The following is a 26,589-nucleotide window of genomic DNA, read 5'->3' as shown; positions in this document are numbered from 1 at the left end:
TTCGGATGTTTTTATTTATGCATTTGGTGGAAAGAAATGAGGCTCCTGCGATCTCGATTGTTTGTTGTAAGGTGGTCATAAAACTTAATATTTTCTGCCAATGTTTGTGGCAATCCGAACATCGAAACTTTGTTTTTCATCGATACGTCACGGCTTTTTTACCAAAACATTGTTGCTTTTCCAGCAGCTTTTAAGCCTCCAAACGTGGTCACCCTTTGTGAAATGTGAAGTTTCTACGAGCCTGTGTTTTTACCAACACATCACTGTTTTCCAGCGGCTCTTTACTCACCAAACGCAGGTGTTTTTGGCAAAAACAATGTTTGTCGATGTTTATCAATGTTTGTGGCAAAGAACCTGGCTGTTTTAAATGGCACAATTCTGCTTCTCCAGCACCTCTTATGTCATTAAACACTGGCGATTCTGGCGACCCAGTGTGACGTTTTTGCTGATGTTTGTGGCACTAAACCGGTGAAACATTGCTACCTTTCCAGCAACTTTTGTGCAATCAATAATGGGCATTTTAGCCAAGCCTAGACCTTTTCTTAACCGTAACCAGTGTTTTTTATGCCTAAATATAAGTGCACCTTCACCACAGCATTGTTGAGAATTTAAGTTTCAACTTATCTGCGACAGTTTAATGTACAACCAAACATATTGATGGTTTGCAGGTTTTGAGATGGATTTGCTCCAAAATAAGACTGTCAAGCCTGAATTGTGATATTATAACTGAAAGGCTAAACTTTCGAAGATAAAAACCCGAGCTGCTTGAACCCAGAATAGTCCTTTAGGTGGTGGCAGCAGACCAGCTGGGACGAGTCTCGGTCCCTGAAGGCTGCCGAGGACGTTCCAACATGTTGCACTTGGCCTCGTGTCCGCACAGACCGAAATTACTCGAGTCGTGCGGCCTTTTGTGCGGCGTGCCGCACATCACCCGAAAAGGCTTAAGCTGTCAAAAAACGTTATATCTCTAAGAGGAGTTGGCCTGCGCTCGGCCTCTGCTTTTTGTGAATATCCGTGGCCAGTGCCAGGGAGCGCCGCGCCGGGAGTGCTGCGAGTGCATGCGCCAGTAATTAGATGCAGTTTATTGTCCGCACAGGGTCAGTGGAGTGAGATTTTGGGGGCTTTACTGCTGCTTGAGCGCGCCGATTCACTGCTGACGCTGATAGGAACGCAGCAGGGTGCCACTCCAATGACGTGTGTGTGTGTGTGTGTGTGTGTGTGTGTGTGTGTGTGTGTGTGTGTTTAGGAGTACATTAAAAGAAAGAGCTCACATACACACACACACACACACACACACACACACTCTAACACAGATACATGCATGCACACACACATTATTGTGCTCCCAGTCATGCGATGTCCCATCTCGCAGCATCACTGAATTGCAGTGTGAAGCACAGCGGGGGGTCGGTGACATCCTCCGCTCCCCTCAAAGCTCTTACTCCCTCCTCTCTGTGTGTGTGTGTGTGTGTGTGTGTGTGTGTGTGTGTGTGTGTGTGTGTGTGTGTTTTGTATGCCCCAGAGAGGGAGGGGGCACCACAGTGTATGGTGTGCATGTGTGTGTGTGTGCATTAATGCCCCATGAATGTGCCATGAGGGAGCGCGGAGCCTGCATGGATCCGCTGAATGCCGCTCTGGTTCCCATGTTGATCCTCATTGTCGTCGACTCAAAGCACGAGCGGAGTGGAGCTCGTTAGTGTCCTCAGATAGCCTCCTCCTCTCTGACATCACGGCCTTGAGGTGGATGCGGCGGTGGCGGCTGCGGCGGTGAGGAGTCTGGGAAGCGTCGGCGTGTGTTGTGGCTCGCTCGTGTTTGCAGCCGCTGCTTCGCTGCACATCAAAATAGACTTAGCGACTAGTAAGACGGCGTCCTTCCGGGAAATTTGACATTATTCTTTCCAAAAATTTCTCCAAATCTACGAATATTTATGTTGAAGTCACTGTGACCTCTGTGATGGCTGCTGTCCGATCATGAGGAACCAGGAGGAAATGACCCAGAAATGAGCAAGAAATAAGTAAAAAGTTACAAGAAAATCAACTGAGGAATATAATTTTTATAAGAGTACAAGAAATTTTTTTTTTAAAGTGCAAGAAAATTGCCTGAAGAAAATAATTAAGTAAGTAAATAAATAAATAGTAAATTAATAAAGTACAAGAAAATTACATAAGAATTTCTTTTTCAGAAAGTATAACAAAACTTACCTGAAAAAAGCATGTGAAGTTTTACATTTTCCCATGTTTTTTTAAATTTATTTGCTTGGTTAAGAACACCAGGAATAGTTAAATCTGTCACAGAAAATTATTTTTTTTTAATAATTTTCTAAATAAAGTGTGTTTCACATAAAATGAATACACTGATTATTACATTATACATAGATTATGGGGATTATTGAAATATAATTCTAAAGGAAAAACATTTTCCTCGACTTTTTAAAAATTCTATTTATTTTTTAAATATTTTTTTAAATACACTTCTTTCTTCCATTTCTTGTCAGGTTGCTCATTACAATTTCCCATGTTTATAGAAATTAATTTTGCTTGGTTAAGAACACCAGAAATAGTCAAATCTGTCACAGAAAGAAGCCCAAAGTGTATTTTGCTTACAGTCAACACATTAATATTTCAGGCGTCTCCTTTGACTTCAGTCACCTTGAACTGTGTGACGTGTAGTTTTGCACTACGAGTCAGTTTTTGTGACATTACAGCGAGCGTTATGTTGAGTTTTTCTGCCCGCTTTGGAGATGAGAAGCGTGCGTACTGTATCAGAGGGACTGCCCACACCGAGACAGTCCTGGACAGTCTTTTGTCTTCTGTCATTGTCACTCTGCATGCACGCCTGTTTAAGACATTGTCCTCCCAATCGCTTATGGAAATTGGCTCATTTTGCGAACACAATGATGAGTGAAAGGAGCGCTCGCTGCCAGGACTTTTTCATCCTTTTGTGCCGGCGGCGAGGGCCAAAGGAGTAACGGTGAAAGAAGTGATTTTTAAGTGCATCTCCTCCACCCCCTCCGCCCCAACCGACCCGCTGCATGGCTGCCAGCTCCGCCGCCATAAATCAGCAGATAACAGCCGTGACCGCCGCCCTTTTGTTTTGCCCGCGTAAACACTTTAAAATGAATTTTAACTGGCCCGGCCTGGGAATACATTTCATATTATGCGTGTCAGCTTTGTCCAGCCGAAACAGAAAAAACAAAAAAACAGAAAGACAAATGGATAGATCGATGCCAAAGAAGTCCAGAACGCACAAAAGCCCGCACACAATCCCGCAGCCGTTAGCTATGCATGCTTCCCAGTTGCCGTGGTTAGGACGGCTCGGTCCGAGGAGCTGGGGGGGGGGGCACAGTTGGACCGAGCAGGTCTCTGTGGACTGGACTCTGTCTGGCTCTGCGTGTCATGTTTTCCTTGGACAGTAAATCATTTTTTGGACAGACGCTCCCACAGTTTTGGATGATTTCAGCTCTCTGGAGTTTTATCGTACGGTAGACGGAATAAAACTCAGCCGCTGTCCGCTCGTAACGCCGATCAGCGTTTGGCAAAACCTGCGCAGACAGGTGGTCAGCGGACCAGTCCTGGCAGCACGATATTTTCAGCTACATAGCACTAAAATTTTGGCTACAGCCAGATTTTTTTCTGTGGAAAAACATAAAAATCCTGCACACTCTCAAGCAGAATATTGTAGTTTTATTTACAACATCTCCGGACTTTGGAAAGGTTTATCCGAAAACATTTAGTTTAGTTTGAATCTTTGAGACTTTCTGATGCATTTGTTCTTCGACTATAGAAAGTCTATGCTGCATCTTGAAGGCATATCGTGCAGGAACGGTGTTCTATGTTACGTACAAACTGCGGTTGTTTTGTGAGAAACGTTACATTCGTTGTAAATGAAAGCCAACCTCAGATTCACTTTCATACTGGAATGAGCTTTTTTCTGTGGCGTTTTTTATTCATCGCATTTCCAACGCAGGAACAGGTCGCTAAAAAAACACCCATGTTTGGAAGCAGTTAGAAACACACTGACGGGCCACTTCAAAAATCCACACCGGGTGGGACAAACACTGCTGGAAATGCAGTCATGGGTCACGAAAAACACCCAGGCTGGTGGCAGAAGCCCAGCTGGACATTCAGCAACACCCATGTTTAGTAACAAAAATCAGCTCACAGTGTGCACGATTCATGTTTGTGCCACCAATAACAGTTTCTTTTAGCGCCCACTGGCTGTGTTTCTAGCTGCATTAACGCCTTCAAATGTTTTGTAGTGACGTCACTGCGTTTTAAGTGGCTTTTGTGCCACCTTTACGGGACATTTTAAACCAAAACATGATCTTATTCTGGCCAAATGGTTTTTGTGCCTGAATACAATCACACATTAATCACAGTGTTGCAGAAATGTAAAGTTTTAACTTAATTCCTGCATGATGCAAATGAAACATGCCTGTGGTTTGCAGAAAAGTGTAACGGCAACATTTTCTCTGGTGATTTGGTGGCAGAAATCCTTGTTTTTGATGGGACAGCATCATCTTGAGCACACGTTCTTCAGATAAAGTGTAAAGCAGCCACAGTGATGTGAAGCTGGAGTGAAAGTTCGCAGCCTCCTCCTCGTGTTTCCTGCGGCTGCTCTCAGATCAGTGTTTGTGTTTGTCTCTGAGAGCAGAGTCAGAGTTCAGCCGAGGGTTGGCTCGCCCGCTGGGCCATTTATTTTGGTCAAATTGTGCTAATTGTGATGTTTGTGCAGCCTATATGATAATTCAGCTTTCCACAACAATGCAGCTAATAACGGGTGGAGAGGGGTCATGGGAAAAGCACAGTCTCTGCCAATTAGGCTGATTAACCCTCTGCTGGCCGCGCCGCCACAGAGGAGGCTCTAACGGGCGTATGTCGGGGCAGAAACCTCCGTCATTAGGTGAGGCCGGCCTGACAATGACACCCGATAAAAGCGAGGGCGTTTTGGGTGCAGTAAAGCCCTCGTTTGTCAGGCGTCCCATAAGAGAGATAGATGATCTATTCATTGAGTCTTTATGGCTCTCTTTCATGTCTTGTTTGCCCACATTAAAGCCCGGCGTTTAGCACCATGTGATGCTTCATTATGGTTTCAGGACACTTGAGAGCTTGTTGTTCTCTGCACAGACCGTTGCACCCTGGATCCATTTGAACTTGTGTCGCTGCTGCGGCGTGTTCTCATAAAAAACCACGACAAATTACTCGCTCCGTACACGCCACTCAACATCTGCTCTTCAGTTGACGTGTACACGCTGACCGCAGATCTGCGGCGTCACCCACAAACACGGCTCTTTGTAGCGGCTGCGTGAGCTAACCTGTGTGCAATATTGTAGAAATGCTGTAAATCCTCCAAATAAGTCACTGGTTTATGTGCAGCAGGGGTTAAAATCTGATCAGAGACGGCATTAGAGCTGAAATGTACTTATTTATTTTCCCATAAAATGAGGAGAGGCTTAAGGGACTGTTCTTTACTTCTGAAATGAGAGGAGTCGCTTTTGTTTTCTTATCCTTATTATTGTTGGACCCAGAGTCCAACAATAATTTCTGTTTTTACAGTTTCTGACTTTAAACAAAAGCAAAAAATGGCCATTTTTTTAATGAATTATTAATTTGAATTATTTATTGTTAGAATTACAAATAACAAATTTAAGAAATAAATTAAGATTTAAGATTACTTAAATTACCAAAAAACGACTAAAAGTTTAAAAAAAAACAAAAATCAATAAAAAGTTTAAGTTTATGAAAAAAATCTACATTTTATAATCACCAAATAAATAAAAACCAGAAAAATTTTAATTTAAAAAAAAGTTTAAAGGAAAAAAAGATTTTTAAAGAAGAAAAGATAGCCATAAAAAAGAAGAAAACAAACATTTTGAAAAATGCCATTCTTTAAAGCGCAAAAAAATCAGAAAAAAATTTGACAATTTTATAAATCACCAAAATACTAAAAAGAAAAAAACTTTTTAAAAAAGAAATTGCCAAAAATGTTTTAAAGAAACAAAATGCCAAAATAATTTCCAGGAAAAAAAATCAAGAAATAAAATAATCATCTTCACCAAAATGTCTCAAAAAAAAAATAAGGAAAGAAAGAAGGAGGAAGGACAGGTAGGAAGGACAAGAAGAAAAAGAGGACGGACAGAAGATGCCGCGGGTGGAGAGAAGGAAAGAAGAAAGACCGAGAAGTGAAAGAGAGAGAGCAGAGACGGAAGGATGTGATTTTAAAAAAAGTGTCTGGATCGAGTTTTCTTCTCACGGGAAACGCTGATTGTCCTCAAACCTCACCAAGGTTAACCAGAGACATCAGAGGAGCCTCTCGAAGCGTCTCGGAGTGTCTCGAAGCGTCTCGGAGCGTCCCGGAGCGTCCCGGAGCAGCTCTTTTGTTTTGGGATGTGTTTTTGGCGGTTTGTGAGAAATGGTCTTGTTGTTGAGCTTTCGGGGAGTCAAAACATTTGTGGTGTGGGAAATCAGGCGAGCGGCAGGCCTGGTGCACAGATACAGGGACATTATCTGAAGGACAGATGTGAGGACACCTCTGGTCCCTGCAGACAAAATACTCCGCCAAAATAAAAGCTTCTCATGTTCTGGAAACTAAGGGACAGTTTCTGACATTTTTGTGGTTTTGAGTCATCTATTGTAATTAACTCAAAGAGGAGAGTTTAAACAACAACATCTCTGCTTTCTTCTTTCCCCCTTTTTCATTTTTAAAAACTGATTACAATTTGGTTGCCAAAGGTCAAGGTCACTTTAACTTCGTCAGTCGCATATTTTTTCAAATTTGGCATAAACATCCAACTCAGCTCAACAATACACTTGATTAGATTTGGGTGGCCAAATGTCAAGGTCACGGTAAGCTTGTGCATCTTATTCTTGTAAATGTGATATCTGAAGAAAAATTTAAAGGAATATCTTCAAATTTGGCACAAATGTCCACTTGTACTCAATAATGGACTGGTTGTATTTTTGTGGTCAAAGGTCAAGGTCATTGTGAACTGGTCTGTCGCATTCGTGTGAACGAGATATCTCACAAACACCTTGAGGTTGTTTTTTTTTCTTTTCCTCAAATTTGGCGCAAACATCCACTTGGACCCAACAATAAGCTAATTAGATTTTGGTGGCCAAATGTCAATTTCACAGTATGCTTTTGCCTCTCATTCTTGTAAACTTGATGTCTGAAGAACTTTTTAAGGGATTTTTTTTTTTTCAATTTTGGCACAGACTTCCACTTGGACTCAAGGATGAACTGATTCTACTTTTGTGGTCAAAGGTCAAGGTCAAGGTGACTGTGAACTCGTCTGGGACATTCTTGAGGTTTTTTTTGTTTGTTTTTTTTTTTCAACTTTGGCAGAAACGTCCACCAGGACTCAACACTGAACTGAATAGATTTTGGTGATTAAAGGTCTAGGTCATTGTCACCTTGCATCCTATTTATTTTTGTGAATGCAGTATCTCAGGAAGGCCTTGAGGCAGAAATGCCTGCTTGAGCTCGATGATGAAATGATTAGAATTTGGTGGTCAAAGGTCACTGTGACCTCATTAAACATGTTTTTGGCCGTAACTCAAAAATTCAAAAATGTAATTAAAAATAAAATAAAATAAATAAAATCCATTTTCATAAAATAATAAAATATATATAATATAAATTATTTTACAAAATAAAATCAAACATTAATACGACAAATTTCACACAGGTCTAACAGGATAAAATGAAGTGATGACATTTTATATCCAAACTGTCAGCGTCACAGGGACATCATCATGTTTTCTGTCCTTTTCTCAGCGTCATATTTCAGATTTAACGTACACACTGGAGGAACGTGACGTCCTCAGAGCGATCACACAGAGATGTAAATGTTAAATCTCTCCGCTCTCACTGCACACACACCGCGGCCTCGCTGAGTGAATCTCATCGTGCTCAGCGTTGTTTCCTCAGTTTCACGTTATCTGAATGAACCCGCTCACCTCTCTGGAGCCGTCGGGCGTAAACGTCAAGGCTAATTCAAGGTCAAACCGACGTGACCTGATAATCATCTACCTTGAGTGGCGCGGCGTCGGTGGCCGGCGGCGTTTAACGAGGAGCTCAAAGGGTTTTATTGTTCTTTGTGGAGTCGGAGGGCTTGAAGTGATCTGCAGGAGTGGAGATAAACTGGTCTGATGGTGGAAAAAAAGGTGCGAGCTCGTGTGTCGGATTCACTCGGTGATCCAGAGCGACCTGCGGAGGACGACGCAGTCGGCACACATCACAAGCGGCCAATTACAGCAATTAAAGCAACACTGTGCACACAGAGCAGAGAGACAGAGGAAATTCAATGAAAATACGCTCACAAAACAGACACAAAACCAGCCAGAATTTTACATCTTTATGTAGAAAATAGCAGTTTAACAGCAGTGGAGACAAAAAACACAAATCTAAGTCAGGAGAAGGAAAAAAGAAATGACTTATTTTTCTGCAAAATACATTTAGACTTTAGACATTATTTATACCTAAAAAATAAATCAAAAGTAGTCGTCTCGAAATGTCCATAAGTCTTAGAAATGTCCTAAAAATCCTGTAAATGTCCTAAAATCATAGAAACGTCCTAGAATCCTTGAAGTGTCCTAAAGTTAAAAAAAATGTCCTAAAGTCATCGAAATGTCCTAAATGCTACAAAAGTCCTGAAGTCCTGGAAAAGTCCTGAAGTCCTGAAGTCCTGGAAAAGTCCTGAAGTCCTGGAGAAGTCCCCAAAAAAGTTCCAAATGTCCTAAAGTCATAAAAATGTCCTGAACACTAGAAATGTTCTAAAATCCTAGAAAAAAGCTGCAAATGTCCTAAATCCTGTAAATATTCTTCAGTCCTAGAAATGTCCTAAAGTCATAAAATGTCCTTAATGCTTGAAATGTCCCTCGTGTTGACGCATCACAAAGACAGAAAAACAAATTAAGAGGTTTGAACGAGTTTACAAAAGTTTTAAAAAAAGAAAAATAGCAACTTTAGAGGAGTTTTTAAAGACAAAGTTTCGAGGTCAGCTGACGCGTCGACTCCAACATGTGTCCAATAAAACGGGTCCACAAGCCGTCATCGGCGTTCAGTATTTCAGGTCAGTGTTTTGCTGACTCGGTCTCGGCCGTGTAAAGAACGCGCGGCGGCGGCTCGGGGTCGGGTCAGGTCGGCGCGTCTCCATTCAGCCGCCGATAAAGGCCGGCGTGTAAAAGGAGAAAGGCTATCAGATATTTGGGGCCAGCCACCGTGGCAGAAGTCGAGCGCGGCTGAAAGGCTCCGTCTCCGACTCGGCGTGAGAGAAACCCCGCCGTCCTGACGGGCAGAGATGGCTTTTAAAAAGAGCCCAGATTACAGCCTCGTATAGCCTTTAGTCGCCGCAGATCCTCCCTTCTTTTCTTCCCCGTTTGTCTCACTTTCAATCGCTTACAACCACTTTTCCGAGCCATGCTGGGCCCTTCCATGCACGAGCTTGTCAGCGCTTCAATAGCTTTTGTCTTGGCGGGGACTCAAACAAGATAGGGCCGCCTTTGACTCCGTCCCCCCGTCTCTCCCTGGATAAATATTTCACCTGTCACAAAGCCGAGCTCTCGCCGCCGCCGCTGCAAACTTTGGGAGGAAGACGGAGCAGAAGCAGGAGGGTTATTCGAGTTCAGAAACGCTCCTCTTTCATCCCGAGATGTACATGCTGCAATTTGCATTTGCTTTCATTCAGCCTGCGATCTGGCTGCACTCGTGGTGATCTATTGTAAAGCCAAAACTTAAAACGACTCCACGCACAAAAGCCGCCTTTTGAGCGCCCGGTCCCTAATGAGTGACGGCACAAAAGACGCGGAGGCATCACTTTATTTTTGGATCAAACGCTTTGATATTTCAAAGCCTGCGCATCAATAATCGCCGACTCTCAACAACAACAACAGGAAAAAGAAGAACACGCTGGTAAAAGCGTAAAAGCGCTCCACATTCTGACTCGAGATAATACCCGAGTTTGATCTGCACAGACTCCGGCGACTCGTCCCTCTGTCTTTAAAGTTTTTCCCAGGTGCCGTCGTGTCAAGCAAAAAAAAATCTTTGCATCAAAGGGCGTTCGGTGCAGATCCGGGAGCATGTGAGGTTACGGCTGCCGCACTAAAACAGACTTTACGGAGCATGAGACGACCTCCACATCGCCCACGTTTGTCTCGCTGGGTTCTCCACTGTAAGAAATGCACTGAAGAAAAGTGATTCCTTCAAGGGAAGAAGACAACAAGCAACTCAAGTAGAAATGACCCCGAAATTAGCATGAAAGTTGTCTAAAAAAAAAACCAAAACAAAGTTAAAAAAAAAAAAAACCTGAAAACTAACACCAAGAAAAAAAACGAAACAAAACTGAAAATTAACACCAAGAAAAAAAAGAAAAAGAGAAAGGGAAAAGAAAAAGTAAAAAAAAAAAAAAACAAAAATAGAAAAAAATAGATATTCTCTACAAATACTTTAAAAATATAGCATTTGGATAAATTTAGATGTACTTCTCAAGGAATTTTTACCTTAAAAAAGTCATTTTCTAAATCTACTAATTTCTTGAAATTTGCCAAACATTTCTTGACAAGTGGCAACAGTTGCCTCTTCACCATGTTTCTCAAAGAAATCAAAGAAATTAACCAACAAATAAAGTCATGTCAATCTAGGTTTCAAAGGGTTAAACCTTTGAAATGTCCTAAAGTTGTAGAAACGTCCTAAAGCCTAAAGTCGTAGAAATGTCCTTAAATCCTAGAAAATCACAGAAATTTTCTAAAAATCTAGAAATGTTTATTAGTCTGAGAAATATCCAGAAACTGTGAAAAACATCTTAAGATGCTGGAAATATCATAAAATTTGACAAATGTCCTCAAGTCAAACCATATTTAGGATATTTTTCTTGTAAGTGAGTAAAATGGCATGAATGAATAAAGATTCAAATAAAATCCCAAAGGTTAAATTCAAAAGACAGAAAAACTGCAGATAAATAAAAAATAGTCAAAAGAATAAAGAGGTCTAAACGACAGATTAAAGAACAGAAGTAAAAACAGAAAAGTATAGAGGACTCACTAAAGACAAAGTTTTGAGGTCAGGTGACGTGTCGACTCCAACATGTCCCGAAAAGCGTCTGATGTCAGGGCCAGTGAGCGCGGTGGCCGCTGACCGTGTTGGCAGCGCTCTCCGTCCCTCCAGCCCAGAGGCGAGCTTCATTTCATTACCAGCTTGACTGAGTTACCTGTCGCTCCACCCGTCCGTCCCCCCTCCTGTCCACTGACCTCTGAGGATGTGTCTAAATCTGTCCTCCACTGCTGCCTGCGTGGAGGACGTCAGCTCTGAAATGAACAAGGGACAAAATGCACTTCTCAAAATCAAGCTTTAGAGAATATTACACATTCATATGATTTTCTACTTTCATTTATTTACTTTTTAAATTGTTTAACCAACATCAGTCCTAAAACTCTTGGTTAATGTCTAGATATGTTTTGGCATAAAAAACCAAAGATCATGTTTTGTCTGAAAATATCTGGTGCTGTTGGCACAAATTTCATAAGAAAAACATCAATGTGAGACATTCGTGCAAAACACCTTCGCTTGGTGCCTAAAAGGCAGCTAGAAAAACAGTGACGGGTTGCTACAAAAAACATTCAATTGGTGTCTAAAAACCTGCTGGAAAAACTGGTGGGTTGCTACAAAACGCATGTTTGGTGCCTAAAAAGCAGCTGAAAAAGTGACAAGTTACATCAAAACACCTCCTTGGTGCCATAAAAGCTTGTGGAAAAACGGCAGCAGGCCGCTACAACACACCTTTGTTTGGTGCCTAAAAGGACACTGAAAAAAGCCAGCAGTGGGACGCCACAGATCATCCGGGTCAGGAGCCTAAAAAAATCTCTGGAAAAACTGTGAAAACACCGACATTTCATACCTGAAAACCAGCTGAAAAACACAAAAAGTTACAACAAAACACCAACATTAGGTGCCTTAAAAGCTGCTGGAAAAACACTGACAGGTTTTTACAAAAAACTTTCATTGGTGTCTAAAAACCTGCTGGGAAAACTGGCGGGTTGCTACAAAACGCACGTTTGGTACCTAAGAAAAGCAGCTGAAAAATGCAACAAGTTATGACAAAACACCCATGTTTGGTGCCTAAAAAGCTGGTAAAACTGTGGCGGTTGGTGAAATGTGGTTCGGTCTGCTTTTTTCTGGAGACCGGACTGGGTTCTTTTAGGGAGGACAGTTTCTTTGGATCGGTGCAGGAATGAAAACCTTCTGCGTCAGTGTACAGAGGGAACAAATATTTTTGTTTGCAGCAGATTATTTTAAAAAATGACAGTATGCCACGTGTTTAAAACTCTGACGTGTTCCTCAGATCTAAACAGCGCGGCTGAAAGACTCTGTGTCTACAGGGAGAGTGAGGGGGACCAAAGCTCGGGGCAGTGGGTGTACATAATTTATGTATAATTCAAGCTGTTAAATGTCCCTCCAAGCATGCAAAGGGACCTGAGCAGCCCCTCTTTAGAGCGTCCCTCACAAACATTATTAATCAGGTCCCCATTCTCACAGGCCTCGGCTCCGGCTCCAGACAATGGGCCAAATGAATCCCAGCACATCGGGCTTGGGAATGGCTCTGCTGCACATACAGTAATCATCAATCATAGTCTGCATCTATTGTCAGGACGCTGAGAGCGCCACCGCGGCCGCCAAACGCTCCGATCTGGGAATTTAAAGTCGCTTCTGCTGCCGAAACGACATCAGCGAAATGAGGAAAATTAAAAAGGTGCAAAAAAGTTGAAAGAAGCTGAAAGTTTCAAAAAGTAGAATAAACATAAAGTAAGTTTACTGTACATTTAACCCTTTTGACCGTTGCTGCATTTTAACACGCTTTTCATCCTTCCTGTTGTGATAATTGTGTGTGTGTTGATGCATGTGTCCTAAATGTAGTCCAGATTGTGTATTTGAGTGTAATCAGTGAATTTGCAGCTCAGCTCCTACAATAAGTCTAAAATACACTGTGGAAACTAAATAGTTACATTCAGACTGTTCAGGTCCAAAAATGCTCCATTGAAACCCATTCAAACTGACATTTTTGATCCCACAGCCATCAGAGCAGAAAAACAGGACTTGTATTATTTCTGGGTGTCATTCTGGGCTTTTGACTCTGAATTTGTCATTTTGACTATTTTCCGCCTGTTGAGGTCATTTTGACCATATTTGGCATATGGAGGAAATACATGCTATTTCTACTAGGTGACCTGTCACAGTCAATGTAGCTGCTGATCACTGACATATCCCAGACTGTCAGCAGCTACACTCACACACTGACATATCCCAGACTGTCAGCAGCTACACTCACACACTGACATATCCCAGACTGTCAGCAGCTACACTCACACACTGACATATCCCAGACTGTCAGCAGCACAAAAAACTATTGGCAGGTAGTAAATTGGCATTAAAGGGTTAACATTATGAAAAGTAATGACTATTTGATATTTTTGATTAGGTTTGATGTTGGTTAAAAATGTAAACTCGCTGAAAGTAGAAAATCATATTCATGTATATTATTTTTGATAGCTTGATTTTGGAAAGTGCAGTTTTTGCTCAGAGCGATGTGAGTGTGTGTGATGTTAAAGCGCTGAGGGTTAAATATGAGCTGATGTCAGATCATGATCTTTGTCCTCTTTTCTTCACTGACTCGTGATGACTTTGACCACTTTTAATCTTCTCTAAACCTCGAACCACAATCCTTAACCAAGCACATTTTTTAACACATATCATAACCTTTCCTGAACTTCAACCAAGTTGTTTGTTTGCCCAAATCCTGCAAAATATTAAGAATTCATTTTGGAGGACTTGTGGCTGTTTTTGTTTTTTGCTTTTCTAGTTGCCATCTCTTTTTGCAGAAACAACATACTTTCCATTGTTGTAACGCAGGACAGAAAAACAGTGATGAAAGAATGTTTCTAGCAAGACTTTTTTGTCCTCAATGCAACAATTAATGCAAGTCAGAAATGTAAAAACAATTACTATGTGAGAAGTGACGGAAAAATTCATTATTTTGTATACATTTCCAGCTCTGCATTCTCTCTGAATTTAAGTGCCATGATGTTTCAGTAAGACTGGGCTTAAATCTTCGGTATTTGTCTTTCATGTTTGCAGCCGTGTACGTCGAGTTCAAACTCTCCACGCTGACGAACTCACTGCAGCACATCAAGCGGCCGACCGCGGTCCGTCAACAGAGCGAGCCGTCAAACCAGTGAGTACCAAACAACACAAACAACACGCAGAGGAGGAGGTGTTTCCGTGTGCGGCGGAGGGCTGACCTCTGGTTTCTTCGCTCACAATCGCACAACAAAACAAACGCCCACTTTACAAGACGTGGGATGACTTCCTGTTGGGGGAAAAAGAGTAGAAGCCACTGAGAGAAAAACTAAATGAAGGTCCCTCCCAGAACTAAAGTCTTAAACTTTCCCAAATTTGAAAGAAAAGTGCTAAAATGTAAAAAAAACAAAACAAAAACAACAGTTTGGTTAATTTGAGAGTTTTTTTTCCTACTTAATTTTAAGAACTCATCAAAGAATAATCGTGTTTGTTGGATTTGCCAACCTCATTCGTTTTTGGGTTGTTCGTATGGACGTTCGCCATTCACATAATTGCGATATTTTAAGAACGCAGGTGGGGAATTTCTTCAAATTTGGCACAAACGGTCAAGGGTGAACTTATTATAATTTGTTGGTCATAGGTCAAAGGTTAAGGTCACTGGGACCTTGCATCTGCCTCATTCTTTGGATGCAATATCTCAAGAAGGCTTTGAGGGTATTTCTTCAAATTTGTCACCAACTTTACAGTTAACTAATTCAATTTTGTTACATTAAAGTGTTCAAAGGTGAAGGTCACGTTGACCTTGCATCTTCGGAAAGTGATATCCTGAATAAAAAACTTTTTTAATTTAGCACAAAGGTTTAAATAGACTCAAGGATTATCTCAAGATCATATGATTTTGGTGGTCAAAGTTCATGGTGATCTTGCATTGGTCTCACTCTCACTCGCGACATCTGAAGACCTGAGAGGGAATTCTTCAAATTTAGCACAAACACTTAAGTGAAATTACTATTAGTAGTAGTACTTTAGCACTTTTGTTCAGGACATTTACTTGTTTGCTTAGTTTTTTTTTTTAGTTTTTTTACTTTATTTATTTATTTTTTTTTGCTCAGTTGTCTAACGCGTCTCTCAGTAACTTTTGATTTATCTCACTAATTTTGGGGTCCTTTCTTTCTTGCTTTCTCTCAATGTTTTAAAAGAAATTAAGCCAATTTGATCAGCTTTTAAAGGGTTAAAATAAGCTTTTAGGACATAGTTAACAGTAAAAAAAAAAAGGGTGTGCTTCACGCTGCAGCTTTGACGTCAAAAGGGATTACACAAATGGCATGCTCTTTTTTCCCGCTGAAATGATCATATTTATGATTAAACTGTAAAGCAGCTGTTGAATTGTGGGATCGGCCGTCACGGCTGCAGGTGGGTGAAATGAAAGCCGTCCGGCTCCGGTCTGAACCTGAAATCTTCGAGTGTCCAAACTGCGAGGAGTTAAGCCGAGGATTATCTATCTGACTTCATCACCGCCCAGGTTTCGTTTAGAGAACGGCTTTCGTTTCAAACTTGTGTTTTCTCTGCAACGTCGCTGATCGCCAGGAGCCTCGTTTGCACCGAGACCACCGCAAATAACCCCAACAGAGCATTGGTCACGCAGAGTCGCGTTTCATAGCAGCGCTCAGACCGGTCTAATGATATCTGAGGGAAAACACGCCTGGCAGAGGGCACCGTCAGATGTGGAGCTCTGCTGTCAGGACACTTAAACTAACCAAGCATGTTGAGTATTCCTGAAATAAGCTGAAAACCTCGAAAAACAAGCAGCTTTTCTAAAAGACCGGACACCCTGAACCGTGGCGAGCTTGAACTCGAATTTGGGGGCAGCCAAACATAATCCTCCAAGATTTTATCTGGTGTTTTTCTGCTCCAGCAGCGGACGCTCCTGCACCGCAACGATGCTCTGAACCGTGCTTTTTTATTTTTTTATTTTATTTTTATCATATATTCATTATTATATTAATTTTGTATCTTTATTTATTTTTTATTGAGGTCCTGATTTTAAACATTTATAAGTGGAATTCATGTTAAAAACCTTTGTCCTCTTTTTTTCACCTCACACAGTTTCAAGGCTGGAAAATGTTTTTGCCTTACTGTGTCATATATATTCTGCTGTATATGTACAATGGCAAATGTTTATCCGTTTTTTTTTTGTTTTGTTTTTTTGGCTGGAATGACAGTTTTATAATAACCAAATTGAAGCATTTGAAACTTTGAGTTTTCTTGTGCTGCTTTCAAACTTGTTTCACATATATTTAATTCAATTATTGAACCTTTAAAACTTGATAAGCAACTTGCAACTTGTCACTTTATGGGCTGGTGTATGTGCCACTTTATGTGCCACCTAACCTGCCATTTTGCGTGCCACTTTACGCACTACTTTATGTGCCTCTTTATTTGTCACTCTATATGCCACTTCGGATGTCATTTTATGTGCCACTTCATGTGTCACATTATGTGTCACTTTATATGCCAGTTTACATGCCCCTTTATGTGCCACTTCATGCGTCACTTTATGGGCCACCGAATGTGCCACTTCACGTGCCACTTTATGTACAGTTTTACATGCCACTTCATATGCTGCTTTACATGCCACTTCATGTGTCACTTTTCGTGCCATTGGCACGATGAACAGCAGCATTCATAGTGAAAAAAACAAAAACTTTTCATGGCTGAAAATCTGCTTGAAACACAGTCGTGACTCTTCAAATCCCAACAGTTTAGTTATTTTAGAAATGAACTCGTGTGGGGCGTGAAGTGTGAATCTGACGTCCCGTTTTCTATCAGTGGTGAAGCAGATCCTTTCCAATAGAGATTAACCCCGTCAGCCCCGGTGCTCAGGATGAAAGGAGCTCCTTGTTTGGTTGCGGTAAGCGCTCCTTTAACGGATGCTCACCTGAGCGCCAAACAGCGGCTCTGCCTCTAAACGGAGAGAATCTGGAGGCCCTGAGCACGCATGTGAGCCCCGATGATCATGTATGCTGCTGTCAACACCCCGGGGCTTAGAGATGGGAACTGGACCAGAAAACACGGGGAGGAGGGAGTGCCGCCCGGGACTGCTCCAGATCCATCACGGTGGGGAGCGCTCATGTTTGACAGCTGATGATACCGAGGGGAGACCTTCCTCTGCCTCCGACAGGGACGACTTCACGCTGTCTGACCGGACCGAGTTACGAGTCCTGGCACGACTCGCAGCGTCCGTCAAGACCGACACCTTCTGAGGAACCTTTCAATGAAGGCACGTTAGACAAGTGGTCTGTCTCATCTGCTCGCCTTTTATTTCTTTGTTTTTTTCTTTTTTTATTCTGAGACAAAACACAAAAAAACTATAAAAACAACATGACAACAACATGAAAACAGAGCAGTGGACACAGGTCAGTTTTTTTATTCTAAACCCGCCATTCTGGTGTGTTGGGGACAAAGAAAGAGGAAAAAGCGTTAGTTTAATTAATCAATTATTAATTAACCCTTTGAAAGCTAAGAAAATATTTCTGATTTCTTTTAAAAACACAGTGAAGGCAACAACCTACTGCGTTTCGAGCGAGGATTGTGCAATTGAGAAGTGAACATTTTCGAACAAGTGATCGTGCATTTCCAGCAGGGGTCGTGCGACCAACAGCAAATGTTTTCTAGCGAGTCCTGGTTGCGTTTCTAGCTATATTATTCCACTAAAAGAGGGCATTTCTTAAGTGAGCCAACACTGAATTTCTGGTGACAATTGTGCCACCAAATGTTAGAGTTTTCTAATGAACCATCACTGCTTTTTCAGCCGTGATCCAGGTATTTCTAGCAAGCCACTTCCGCATTTGTAGTGCAGGTTGTGCCACCAAAAGTGGCCATTTTCTAAAGAGCCACTGCTGCATTTCCAGTGGGAATTGCACCACTAAATGCAGTTGTTTTTAGCAAGTCATTTTCTAAAGAGCCATAGCTGTGTTTCCAGTGGAGATTATAACCCCAAATCTGGTCATTTTGTAGCAAGCTTTAGCTGCATTTCCAGCCGGGACTGTTCAACCAAAATTGGGCGTTTTCTGGCGAGCTATCACTGTTTTTGCAGCCTCCGTCAAGCCTCCTTCCTGCTCCTCAGAGTCCGATGCAGATTGACTTGATGTGGTCGGCGCCCGTGGCGAGCTCCGCTGGCCTCCGGGTCGCTGCCTTAATCAGCGGACAGAGCGGGGGACGAGCCCCACGCTGCGCCAAGGAGAAAGATCCCTGAGGGCGCTGTCACCCCGTACAGCTCCCCCCAGTAATCCTCCTTTCCCCCGCCTCCCCCCTCCACCAACAACAACACCCCCCTCCATCCTAAAAACCCGTGTTCAGAGGAGGCTCCTCCGCCCAGAGATCGCGCAGCATCTTTGCCATAATGTATGAAAATCTCCTTTATTGGACAAATTGTTTCTCAGCCCGCTGTGTGGCTCACTGAGGCCACACGAACATGAGGCACGGCACTAAATCTGCTCTGCATGGCAGAAGGCAGATCTGTGGTCTGAGTGATAAAATGGACAATTTTTGTCATGTTTGTGTGAGATGTGCTGGAATTAATCCATATAATGCTAGAGGACGTTAAAGACTTTCTTTGTACTTCTTCACATTTAGCTAATGGTTTGTTACTTTGTCGATGAAGATATTACATTTACCATAAGAAAACACTGGTATCTCCAAAGTTGTGAATTTATTAGTCCTGAGCATATCGGGTTCATTTATGTAAAAAACACGACAAGAAGAAAATAATAATGAAAATAATAATAATGAAAATAATAATGAAAATAATAATAATAATTAATAAATAATTAAAATTACGAGAAAATTACCTGAAAATTACCTGAATAATTTGTTTAACAAGGTGCAAGAAAGTTAGCTGGGCAAAAAATGAAAAAAAGAAAGTACAAGAAAAATTACCTAAAAAAAAAGCAAAACTGACAAGAAAATTACCCAATAGTTAGTTCAAATGAGATAAAATAAGAAAAAGGGTCAAGAAAAAAATCACAGGAAAAATATTTGTTAAAAAAAATACAAGAAAAGAAAAAAAATTAAGAAATTTAATTTTAAAAAGTTGAAAATAAAAAAGGGTAAATCACCTGCAAAAAATTCTCATAAAAAAAACTAAATGATTACTTTTTTGAAAAAAAATCTTTTTGTGGCACTATCCTGACAGGAAAAACAACGATGTCTTGAAAAAGAGAAAGAAACACTTCACATGGCACTAGCCAGCAAATGCAGTGTTTTAATCTTTCACTGTTAGAGACCATTTGTTTCTAATCCTCTCCAACTGATCTGAGAGCAGGAATCCTAAAAAACTGGAGCTACAGCTCGAGGTTTTCGCCCTGCAAACGTCCTCTCTGCTGCTGCTCGTTTCCTCTAAACTCAAACTCTTGAGTCCACCTCTCCTTCTGACCGACTCCAGCCTTCATTTGGATTGACCGGTGACGCGGGCCCTCAGACGGGGCCCTCGCTGCAGAGGATCAGCGGGGCCGAGGGGGGCGGGGGGTTCGTAGTTAGTGGCACTTCATTCATGTGGCTGGAGGCCGGCTTTTGTCTCCGTGGCAGGTGCTTCTAATCCCGCTGTCAGAATAGAGCTGGACAAGATGTTTGGACAAGCCTGCGCTTAGAAGCCCCTGTTTCACGTGAAGACGACCCCCCCCACACACACACACACACACACACACACCCCTCCCCCACTCCCAAACATGCAAACATGTCATATGATCCATGCTGCACGGACGAGTCATGCCTGATTATCCTGTGAATGAATCCACGTCACGTCAGCCAGCGAGCGTTATTCACATCCACCGCTGTGTTTTAAAAACAGGCAAAAAGTTTTACCAGTATTTTTTTTTTTCGAGGACTTGTGCAGATTTTTTTTTTTTTATTAGAGATTAATATTCTCTAAATGTTAATTATCTGATCAGGGGTCTGTTTTTTTTTAACTCCTTGATGGCAAAAAGTTAGGCAGCAAAGATTTAGTAGAAAAAGTGTTTAAAGATGAGTTTCCACCTGGTGTTTTTTATGCATAAAATCCTTCAAGAAGAAAGTGCGTTGTGTTTTGGGTTTGTCCATCAGTCCGTCTGTCTCTTTCTCATGAACACAATTAGGCACAAACGTCCAATTGGTCTCAACAATGAACTAATTTGATTTTGTTGGTCAAGGACATGTGAATTAATCTGTTTCATTCTTGTTACTGCAAACTCTCAAGACCGCCTTACAAAAGTTTCTTAAAATTTGACACGAACATCCACTTTGAGTCCCTGACGGCCAGATTACATTTTGGTGGTCAAAGGTGAAATGTCAAGGTAACTGTTACCTCGTTTGTCTTGTGCCCATGATTGTGATATTTCAAAGAAATGCATTGAAGGAATTTCCTCAAATTTAGCACAAACGTCTACTTGGACTCAGTGTTGGACTCATTAGATTTGGTGGTCATAGGACAAATGTCAAGGTCACTGTGATCACATCTGTCTCATTTTCATGGGCGCAAAATCTTAAGAATGCCTGGAATTAATTTTCTCAAATTTGGCACGAACGTCTAATTTCAGTCACAGATGACCTGATTAGATTTTGATGGTCAAAGGTCACTGTGAACTTGCATCCCTCTCATTTTCATGAACACAATATCTCACGAACACCTTGAGGGAATTTCTCTAAATTTGGCACAAATGTCCACATGGACTCAGAGACGTCAAGATCACTGTGATCACATCTGTCTCATTCACGTGATAGCTAAAAAGTTGTCACTTACAGTTTTTCAGTTGTAGTTTGTAGTTTCTCAATTATTGTTTGTAGTTTTTTAGTTGCTGTTTGTATTTTTTCAGTCATACTTTGTAGTTTTACAGTCAAAATTGAATTTTTTGAGTTTTAGTTTTTCAGCAGTCTGTAATCATTCAGTAGTTCTAATTTTCCAGCTGTTGTTTGTCATTTTTCAGTTGAAGTCTCTCAGATGTTGTTTGTAATTTTTCAGTTGTCTTTTTTGTTTTTCGGTTGTAGTTTGTCACATTTAAGTTCATCTTGTGTTTAAAAAAGCAACATTTTGCTGTAAGATGTAGAGGAGGAAAACTGGAAATTGCAACAAAAAAGATGAGTTTTTTTTGTAAAATGGGTTTTGCAGTTGCTGTGTTTGAGTGCAGAGGAACAATCGTGCGTTGACCTTCCCTAAGGCGTCATCGCCTCACGACTCTGACTTTTCTATTGACGAGTGGCAACTTTATTGTCCGAGTGTCGGCTGGAGATGTGACGGAGTAAAAAGGCCGAATCATCACGGGGCACTTTCACCTCCTCTAAAATCTCGGCCGATTGAGTGTAATCTTGTTGTCCGCGCTCATGATAATGCCATTGATTTTGCCCTCAGGGGTCAAGCGATGACCTCTAAACCGCCCTCTTTAAAAAAAAAGAAGCTCGCCCCCTTTAATCTGCCGGACCGATCAGATCCTGGAGGTCAGGAGGACACACGGAGGATTCGAGTTCACTGAAAATCCTTGGGAAGTTTTTTTTCCTTGGCGTTAACCTGGTTTCTGGCTGCCGATGGTGGTCTATTTTTGGGGGGAGAAGGGGCCGCTGCTTTATTTTGGATTCCTGGTGGCCCGGCTGCTCAGCCCGAGGTCTCCGATAACCCAATTTGAGTTGACTTTGCCCGTTCAGGGAGAGCCGTGGCCCCGGGCTACACACTGTTATAATTCAAGAAATACAATGAAGTCAAACAGAACCTCCCCACACTGTCACGCACACACACACTCACACACACACACACACACACACACACACACACAATCACCCCCCCAAACTCAGCTCATCCCAGAGTCTCTGCCAGATCAATACCAGAGTTTAGAGATTTAAACGTGCTGATGGAGGTTTCGTCCAAATCCTCACAAATATGACAGTTTATTCATTTAGCTGTCGGACTTTCAGAGTTTTAGTTTCCTGCGAGGGTTTCCAAACAAAAGATACCTGCGAGACAGCAGCCTAGAGGGGTTCAAAGAAATATTTAAGACCCAAAAAAATAGGAAAAAGTTGATCATTTACACGTAAAATGAGCAGAAATAAGGTCGTATATACATTTTATGCATGTAAAACATTATCTTATGAATCAAAGATAATTTAGAAAGAAACTATTATTTTTAATTTCTTTGTTTTATTTCACTATTTTTCACTTTTTTCTTTAAACATTTTATGGATTTTACAGAAAACATTTTGGTAATTTTGTTTTTAAGAATTTTTGGAAAATATTCTTTCAAATTTTGTCTTTTTGAATTTTTCCATTTTCTTTTTGAATATTGGTGATTTATTTTTTTTAAAAAAACATTTTCTGGAATTCTTTTCTCCTAAAATCTTGGTTATTTTCTTTTCTTTAAATGTTTTTAATGATTTTTAAAGTAAATATATAAATGGGCTTTATAAATAAAATTGACTTGACTTAAAAAAAATATTAAAAAATGATACTTTTTTTAAAACTCTCCACTTAAAAATTTAATGAGATTAAATGAAAATTTTAAAAAAACTCTCTTCGCTTAAAAATAAAATAAATTCTCGCCACACCAACCATCGCTGCGTAGAACGTGTGATTTCCTGTCAGATGCCACGTCTGCGCCTGCGCCTGCGTCTGCGCAGATGTCTATCCCGCGTGCTCTTGCAGACCTCTGTACTTGCAGCCAGGTGCCTCTCAGATGAAGACTGAACTCTCCACATATAATCTGATGAGTCCAGATATGAAACGCTCGATTTACATGCACGTCCTGCTCAATATTGATTAATATCTTGATTAACGGGCCCGGGGGCCCGGGGCTCGGGGCCCGGGTTGAGTGCGTGTGTGTGAGGGTGTTTTGGGGGATTTGGGCCGCTGTGTGCTGGGAACTGGATGCTTTATTGAAGGCTGCGATGTGCTTGCTCAGAGCAATAAGCCATTGTTTGAGTTGGCACGGTGCAGGCACCCCGGGGTCCGTGCCATGAAAGGCTTTCTGTTCGATGCCCGAGTACTTATTGTTGGAAAAATTGTCCCCCCGAAAAATTAGCATAGAAGAATCCAAAATGCATAATGTTCTGCAAATGACAGCTGCTTAGCTGAAACAAAGGGAGCAAAATGGCTTTTGGTCGCGCTGCGCTTGTTATGCTAATGAACCCCCCCGCCCGGCTTCACGGGCAGCGCCATACAAATCACGGATCCTTTTTTTATTTTGCATTGTTGTCCTTTACTTTTCTTCACGGCCGACCTGAGAGCAGCTCCGGATTGTCATCTTTTCACACATTTCACACTCGTATCTGTACGCCGGCGTCTTTGACTTTACAGCAATAAAACGCTGGAAAATGTTTGATTCACGTGAAAATAAATCATTCAGAAGAGCGTACACCGCCTTTAACTTCTGACAGTGAGCAAGAATGAGCTCAAAAACTCAGAATTATTCCTCACAAACACAACTTCTTTAACTCTTTCATACTGGCCTGATGTCTTTCAAAAAACATGCAACAGAAAAAGGAAATGACCCAAAAAATAGCAAGAAATAAGTAAAAACTTACAAGAGCTTTTTAACTTATTTCTTGCTATTTTTGGGGAAAAATTTGATTTTTAAAAAAGAACAAGAAAATCACCTGATAAAAGAAAGTCAACTGAGAAAAATAATTTAAAGAAAATTCCTTAAAAAAAACAAGAAGTTAAATTACTTGAATCACCTTAAAAAATGTAAAATAAAATTGTTAAATAAATAGATTTAAGAAAAATTGAGGAAAAGTACCTTTAAATATGTTTTCAACAGAATTGAAATATGTATGATTATTATTATGATTATAATGAATATAGTCTTTCCCCCAGGGATTTTTTCCGAGCTTTTTAAAAAATAATTTTCTAAATCTAGTAATTTCTTGCAAATTACAGAACATTTCGTAACAAGCTGCACATTGCTTTTTTCCCATGTTTTTGAAAGAAATCAAGTTTTAAACACTTGTGAATCCTGGAAAAGTGATGTTGCTGCAGGTTTTAAAGGGTTAACTCCTCACAATGATCAAAAATGAGCTAAAAACTGCTAAAATGATCCCAAAAACCCAACTTCTTGAAGAAAACTCCCACTCGTGGCCTGTAAACCGTCGGTCTGACATGTTTTCTGCGGTGTGTGTCGTGTGTGGACTTGACTTCCTGAGAAAAGCTGGCGGCTCGTCTCTCACCGGGCCCCGCCGCGGCTCGTTAGTATGCTAATGTATTCTCTCTGCTAATTCAGAGCCGGGGCCCAGAAACAAAAAAAAAAGAAAAAGTGAGCAGTGAAAAGGGTCGGGTTTCAGCGGCGCTGCGCCGAGCCTAATGACCGGCAGATTAATCATGGGACACGTGGAGCCGAGCCGCCGCCAGCTCCGCCGCTGTCAGGGCGGACGGGAAGCGAAGGCCTCACCGAGCAGAAACGCCACAGCCTGGGAGCGGCGTGTTTGTTCAGGAGGGAAACTCAAACAGAGGAAAAATAATCAGCAGAGCGCGAGATTTACAGCAGCGGGGCGTTTGCGATGAAACCTGGGAAACCTCCGATGAATTAGGGGAGGCCGGGGTTAAAGTTTAAGGTCTCAGCTTTAAATAAATCTGTTTTCATGTATACAAATGTTTTCTAAAATTCCGTGATATGTGATCAAAATCATGTTGTGCATTCGTGCCGGTCAGCCCCCGCCAGCCCCCGCCAGCCAATAGAAACAATTTGAATATTTAATCCAAAAAGGAACCAGAAAACATGAACATTTAACAGGATATTTGTCCTTTCTTAAAACAAAACCATTTTTGTAGTTTTTTTGATTCAGTCCGTTTTCATTTTGAACTCATGAAATATCGACGCTCTGTCAGCGCTTTTGGCTGAAGTACATAATGCCAAAAGTCAAGGAGTTGGTTGCCATGTGGTTTTGTTGACGTTTTGGAGTTGGTTGCCATGTGCTTTTGTTGACGTTTTGGAGTTGGTTGCCATGTGCTTTTGTTGATGTCCCGGCGTTGGTTGCCATGTGCTTTTGTTGCCTAAACATAACCATGTACAGCGTCTTCCCGCCATGTGCTTGTGCTGACATCACAGTTTCGTCATCCTGGAGCGTAAACAGCAGACACAGAAGGAGACCTACAGCGTAACACGTAGACGTGTCCACTGAAAGATCTGAAACACGTGGCGAGTTGAGATGAAAACGTGTCAAAAGTTTTGTCTCATAAGGCAATGAGATCGTGCACAGAAGTTTGATTTGTTGGTTGTTGCAGTTTGTGTGTTTGTTTTAGCTCATATTCCAAAAAAGTCCCCAAATCTTCTCTCCTGCACAGATTGTTCTTGTTCTAACATGAGTTTCCTCCGTTAACACAGCTGATAAATCGACCTCGACCAACCTTTCATCACTCTGAGGGTTTTTGGCCTCTTCAGTCTGATTTCCAGCTCGGAGACTTTTGATGAATAGAGATTCTCCGAGTTAAAACTGGAAAAATGAGCAGATATTTTGGGTACGTTTGTGTGTGATGTAAATGACGGGACGATCACAGCGGCAGGTAATGGATGTTTAACGTTCTCACATCCATCTGGTCAGACAGCTTCATCTCACTGCGGAGATCTCCACATGATCCTTTCTGTCCCCAAACTTATTTTCTTTGGATGTCTGAACGTCCTGCAGCTGAAACAAAGCGATCAAATTCACTCTGAACTTTAGAGATCAGACTTCATTTCAAGCCTTTTTTAACCCCTAATTTGTAGACACCAAGACTGCTGTTCGTAGAAAAAAAAAGTTTTTTGCACAATGCCTCAAAAACATCATGATTAAGTGACCAACAGGAACAATTTTGGGCCTAAAACACTGCTAAAACACGTTAAAAACTGTTTTTCATGGCACTGTTTTAGCAGGAAACGCAGAGATTTCTTAATTAAAAAAGAGAAACAGCTTTTTTGTGTCACTACACTGGCAGAAAACCAAAAAAAATCTCTGCCAAAAAAAATTTCATGGCATCTCCTCTGCTGGAAAAACAGTGACTGCTCGCCGAAAAAGCCCACATGTTTTGGGCCTTGAAATCCCGAAAGGATTCGTTCAAACACAACCTTTTGTCACGGCAGTATTTTGGTGGGACATGCAGTGACGTCTTGGTAAAAAAACTCTCTTTGTGGTGCTATGGCCACTGGAAAAACAGCCACCGTTCACAAAAAAAACACCCACATTTTGGGCCTAAAAATCCGCTGGAAATGCAGCAATTAAATGCTGTAAAATAAAATTTATGGGTTTTTTTTACGGCACAGTCTCAACAGGAAACTCAGTGCTGTCTCTGTAAAAATAACATTTTTCGTTGCACCATTTCTGCAGGAAAAAAAGCAACACAGTTGCAGTAAAACACCCATATTTGGGGCCTGAAAAGCAGCAGCAGATGCAGCTATGACTCGCTGAAAAGCAGCTGTTTGTTGTTTGTTGTTGACCGGTGGGCTGCAGCTTCGCAGGCGTCCTCACTTTGATGTGAAACGTGTGAAATGTGCAAAAGTAACATTCGTGGCTGAGGAGCCTGTTTCCAA

At 41.4% G+C, this 26,589-nt stretch overlaps 1 long non-coding RNA gene across 1 annotated transcript in view; it reads left to right on the top strand.

Annotated features, from left to right (window-relative positions):
* LOC148185452 (uncharacterized) overlaps window positions 1-26,589 on the top strand; it is a 158,927-nt gene that overhangs the window by 114,958 nt on the left and 17,380 nt on the right. The window contains exon 9 of the long non-coding RNA XR_015775915.1: window positions 14,129-14,225. This is a non-coding gene — a long non-coding RNA (uncharacterized LOC148185452). The remainder of the gene's footprint in view (window positions 1-14,128; window positions 14,226-26,589) is intronic.

The sequence above is a fragment of the Plectropomus leopardus genome, chromosome 24 (assembly GCF_026936395.1).
Source record: "Plectropomus leopardus strain MGB_pleo_1.0 chromosome 24, ASM2693639v1, whole genome shotgun sequence".
NCBI classification, from domain to species: domain Eukaryota; kingdom Metazoa; phylum Chordata; class Actinopteri; order Perciformes; family Serranidae; genus Plectropomus; species Plectropomus leopardus.
This window is presented reverse-complemented; position numbering and strand designations above follow the sequence as displayed.